General features: G+C 37.0%; 1 long non-coding RNA gene across 1 annotated transcript; it reads left to right on the forward strand.

Annotated features, from left to right (window-relative positions):
• The first annotated feature begins 541 nt into the window (after positions 1 to 541).
• LOC128378972 (uncharacterized) lies at positions 542 to 5,605 on the forward strand. Its single transcript, XR_008323377.1, has 4 exons — positions 542 to 587; positions 757 to 801; positions 3,575 to 3,610; positions 4,696 to 5,605. It is a non-coding gene; the product is annotated as an uncharacterized LOC128378972 (long non-coding RNA).
• The last annotated feature ends 230 nt before the right edge of the window (positions 5,606 to 5,835 follow it).

Consider the following 5,835-nt stretch of genomic DNA (forward strand, 5'->3'; position numbering starts at 1 on the left):
AATACCAATTGAGTACTTTATTCGATACCCATTCCACATTGTGTGTACTTGCTTTTATCCGGTGTAACAGGCGTGTAGTGTTGCCACACTTTAGAGTGTTTAGTTGGCATCTTGGCTGTTGAGCTGCTAAGCGTGGTAACTCAAATTCATCACAACTTCACCACCCGCAGACAGGTTGTAGCTGCCATGGCAGTGGGCCAATCACATGTAGCATTGAAGAATGCTTTTGTTGATTGGCTGTGAGCAAGTACATACAAATAGTCATATTTTCTAGCTCTGGGTACAGAAAGGATAGATTGGCAATGAAAAATAAGATTCAAATTTCCTTTCTAGATTCAAAGATTGTTTTCGGATGTAAATTTGTATTTCTAAGGACAATAGTCAAAGAGAGTCATTTCACTTGGGGTTTTGACTAAGATATATTTCTGTTGTTTTCTTATGTTTGGCATTGTCATTGAAACATATCTCCAATCTCTCCTTTACCAAACATTTTTCCAGTGACATGGATAGTGTTGGTCCTCGTTATTGTCCTGGCTTTGGTGGCTTTTGCCCTTTACAAATTCACCCAGAGGAGGTCTGAACGAAGGGTGAGTGTGAATTCAATTCTCCATATAGCCTACAACCTATTATCAGTATAATAGCCAATGATATTCCATGATATAACCAAAAATATAATGTTGATGAATAAATGAACACTTGCGCATTGCTCATATTTCTTGCCAGCATCAGATTAATTCAGTGTCATTTTATTTTCAGAGAGCATACAATGAAGACCAGCCAAGTGAGACACCAACTACAATGGTACTATTGCAGTTATGGTAAAAATATATTGTGCATGCTATTTTTCAACCAGATTCACACTGTTCGAAGGAGTCCTGCAGTTTCTGCTAATGGTATTATAAGCATGTTATTCTTATTGACTATTTATTGCTCTTCATCTGATTATTATTATTGTATGATCCTAAAACATGGACGTTTTTTGGACAATTCATCTAAATGCACTGGCTGTATGAAAACAGGAAATCAGACAGATTGTGGCATGAAAATGGTAAATAGTACAGCTCATTAAATGCCAATTCTTGCCACCATTATGGAAAATGTTCAGATATTAGTATCTGGTAAAACATAGAAGTGGACATAATCTCTGTAACTAGTAATGTCACTCAGTACAGTTGTATGCAAAAGCTTGAGGACCTCCTTAAAAATGACACAAGTTGTTTTTGTTTCATTAATTGAAAATATGTAAAGACCGCCTCTTTAGGATGTAGGAAAAACACAATGTTTTGGGCAAACATGAATGCATAGATAACCGTGACCCTGAGGGTCAAAAGACATCATTTCACAAAACACATTTGTACAACACTTCAGATTATGGAAAGAATTGGACAATACTTCATGTTTGTGATTGGACAGAATCGCTGTGTCGGCTCTTAGTGGCACGTGGCTCAGGTTCCTCTTGCTGGCTATCCATCTGATTCAGATAATGGTGCAATGAACCAGAGCTCCAGCTGAGTCTGATGTTCCTGCTGCTTTTTTTGGCGACTTTTAATGCCATTATCGGACCGCCATTAATAACTTGTGTGTTGAACTGTAGACTCCCTGAAAGGTTCTTCACCTCACTGTCTTTCAGTAAGTGGAGCTCTAATAGCATTTTATTTTGCATGCTAGTCTATGATATATACCGCATTCCATTTACCTCGGACGTTGGGTTAGGGTTAGGTTAGGGTTAGCGTTAGCGTTAGGTTAGGGTTAGGATTTGGAATTTCCGACTTCCGAGTACATTTGGAACACATACTCTAGAATCCTCTAGACAATAATTCTTTGGCAGTTGATATTCTGATAAGGCAGAATATAAAAAGAGAGAGAGAAATAACAACAACAGCAACATTCAAAGCTGTATAATAATAGCTAATGACGATAATAATAATAATAATAATCATAATAGAGCAGTCCTCTTAGAGAAGCTGGTATGACGTTAAGTTAAAGATTTTGGCTGTTAAAAAAAGTAATTGTTGTGAGGTGAAGTTAAAGATTGGGACAACTGTTTTGCTCACATCACTTTTTAATCAGTTTGACATTAAATAGCATATTTTATTATTATTACTTATTTGCATGTAAGGAAGTATGTGAAATTATAGGTAACAGTTACATTTGTTCACTTATTTGTCTGTCCTTCTATAGGTGATCCTGACAGGCTGTAGAAAGATGCATGACACCATTTATAATAATGATAATATTAATACTTTATTTATGGACGCCTCCGCAGGTGCACATCAACAAAAAACAAAACAAAATAGAATAAAACACATGATAATACAATAACAAGACAGATGTTTGAATGTATCACTAGATATTTAAAGGTTTAAAACATGTGATAAATGATAACGCCAAATTATATCATTATCAATCCTATCGAGAAAAAATTACACTTTATTGTATATTTCTAATGCATGTGTATTGTTGAAGTCATCTAAGAAACAGCACGTAGTAGCAATTATACATACAAAAACATTAATATTCAGTTAAATATTCACTCTGAAGTAAGTCTGTAACTTCTAATACAGATGTTTTCTTGAATTGGGTTTGATTGATATTTCACTGTTTTTTGTGCAATGGTAAAAAAAATAAAATGGATCTATAAACTAATTGAAGGGGTCCCACTTTTCCACAGGTCCTAAGTGAAATACAAATGTTATCTATGTACTGGATTTGTCTGAATAGTTACTTAGGGAAACTGCCGTACCTTGCCTTCTTATTAGAAATTGGACAACGAGCCTTGAAAGGTTTTAGCTGTATCATAGAAATGATTCACTCTTTCTACTGACATTCAGGATTTAAAATGTAATACATATTTATCAGTAGCAAAGCCTTAAAAGACAGATCCTATAAACACACTTTTAGTGAAGTAAGTCCTTGCTGGAGCGGGACCAGCCTTCCATCTGCATGTCTGGGTCAGGACAGTGGGTCTGTGAGTCATTCCAAAACCTTCAACTGGCTGCAACACGACGCCAGCTGACATTCACTAATGACAATAATTGACCTGATTAAGTTCTGAGACCTTGTAAAAATAATCGGAGACTTCAGAACTAGCGTACCCAAACTTGTGCACATTCCACAATGATTTTTTTTATGTATTATTCAAATTAATGACATAAAACATACTTTGCATTTAATGTTTGCAGATTTTGTTTTTCCATATCCAAGAGAGGCTGTTTAAGGGGTTCCCTAACCTTTGCCAACAACTGTATTTATATTTGATCTTGTTTCTATTTAATGTTCCTATGTGTCATGACCTTTTGTGACTATAAGGCGTTAGTATTGTGTTTGTGTGCTAAAGTGGAAAAGTTTGTCTGTCAGCTGTCTGTTCGGATGAGTGCATTCCTCAAGATTTAACAGTAATACATTAAGTAATTCTGAGATTAACCAATTGTTTAACCTGCATAGTCCTTTCAAAGGAAAGCAAGTATGTAATTCAACTGTGATTTGCTGGTGGGAATTTCAACCCACAGTATTGCTATACTTCTGTTGCCTTAAGCCCTGTGATGACTGTTTTCAATATTTATCTCTCTTTCAGACATACACACCAGTGTCTAATGGAAATGCACCACAGGTAACTAAGCATACAATGCTTACATACAACAACAACAGGGCCTTTAAAAATACTGTTTTCACTGTTTCACTAGTGAGTAATACCCTGTATTGAAGTCTCCATTAGACACCCAGAAAGGTCCAAATCCAGGAGTCAGTGTCCTTTATCTTTGACCATCAGAAATAATATGCCTGTGTCTCTAGCTGCTGGACTTTTGCAAGGCAGCTGGATATGCAAGGTTGCGGCATCACAAAGTCATGTGAGAATCCATCTTGTAAGGCTTCAAACCATTGGTGTTTGGCACCAGCCAGCATCCTATGAGGATTCTCGTGTGATGTTGAGAAGCCAGTCGCCTCACAAGCTAAACCGTTGATAGACCGTGATAGACGTATGGCTCATCCAATCACCTTCCAGTGCTTACCATTTTCTGAATAGTTTCCATGGACGACTTCTCAGATTATTCATTGTAATAAAACTTGACTAACTTTTTTAAATATTGCCACACTGTGTCTGTCACTGTTGGTCTTCAAGTGTGGATTGACAGTGGAGCCCATTATGCCACAGTAGTGTACAATTGACTTGTGTGAACTTGTCTGAGTTTTTTCTGGAAGGTTAATGACACCTGTGATTATAATGCCAATGTGCAGCTGGAACTCCAAGTGTAAAAACAGGCAAAAAACTACATAGAACTGCACAGTTGAGTGTTGATTCTCAGTGGGTTTGACACTACGAACAACACATTTCACATTACATTGGACATAATGTTAACATAGAAATATTCCTTAAGGCAGGTTAAACTATTGAATCTTAGCCTTGTGTCGAGAGAAGTTTGACTAGTGCCAAATTTCCAAAATTTCTCCCAGTCACCATTCATGTCTGAAAACTTGATTAATAGGCTACAGAGAGGGTTAGAAACTGAAGAAATCTACTATCTGCCATTGGTATCTAGAGAATCTATGCTGTTATTTTTCCCAAACAACAACTTCAATTCAAAAGAATGAGTAGGGTGTGTTTTTTCATGCAGCACTAATGTAATTCTGAATGCAGCAATTACACTTATTTGTGGGTTAACTCTCTGTCTCTGTCTCTGTTTGTTTCTATTGCAGAGGGAAGAAGTGTTGACAATTGAACCCCACATTACAGACGAAACTGACATCGACAAAGCTATGGAAACTGACAACATATCAGAGTACCAGGAGGATCATCTTTAGACTGTTGTAACAGAGGATGCACTGAGCAATTGGACGTTTGAAATGTCTTGGAGGAGGGCCCCATTTGAGAGGATAAACTCTAAACTGAGGTGGAGAGTGTGAGACTAAACGAGCTGCAGCATGCCAGACTGTTCTTTTTAACTGCAATCAAGATGGAGAATTGCAGAGAAGTGCAACAGGACCACGAGGTGACATTAGACCGATGTATAGGGTCCTGCCATCTGGATCAAAACTTTGAGGGATTTGTTTGTCTTCTGGGATTAGTTTGTTTCTCTCCCATACCAATTTTCACTGATTCAGAGCTGACCGAATAGAAACAGGCACATATAGTTGAGGAAAGGGTTAACTGACACCTCCTGCTACACACCCAATCCGATACGTTTTCTCTTGCTTGGGCTTCTTGAACTGGAGTTAGTTATCTGAACAGTGAAATTGGCGGTGTTCTCATGGATGTGTACAGCCATTTGTGTGAAACATGACTTGTTTTTGATGCACGAAAAAACTGTGATGTGGTACGTATGCAACATTGGCAGCGTTGGTCAGTCCTTGCTGCTCCATCAATACTTCACATTCTGTAAATGTGCCTGCAGCTTTAGCCAACGATACTCAGCTTTACAGTTTGATATATCAGGTAGGAATTGAAAAGCTGAGAAGTGTTAATGTCCCTTATTATAGCAAATTTACTCACCATTGGGACATCACCATCATTTCATGGCTTCTTCTTCTGGGTTTCTGTCAAAATTCATAATAAAAAGTATGCATGTAAATTAAACCAGATTTTTGAAGCAAAACAAACAAACAAACACTTATTGTCACATTTATATATCTTTTTCTTTGTTTAATTGATATTTTTAACAGTCACAGACAACCACCATACAAATGTTATAGCTAGGGTGGGTGACATACGATGTTGATTCAGTCTTGATTTATCCATACATTAATACCTAACTTGACTAAAATCTCTTCTAATAATTACAGTGCTATTTCTAACATTCTTTATTACATTACAAACTTAATGGAAAAATTCTGGAGAGG

Source organism: Scomber japonicus, chromosome 18, assembly GCF_027409825.1.
Source record: "Scomber japonicus isolate fScoJap1 chromosome 18, fScoJap1.pri, whole genome shotgun sequence".
NCBI classification, from domain to species: Eukaryota; Metazoa; Chordata; class Actinopteri; order Scombriformes; family Scombridae; genus Scomber; species Scomber japonicus.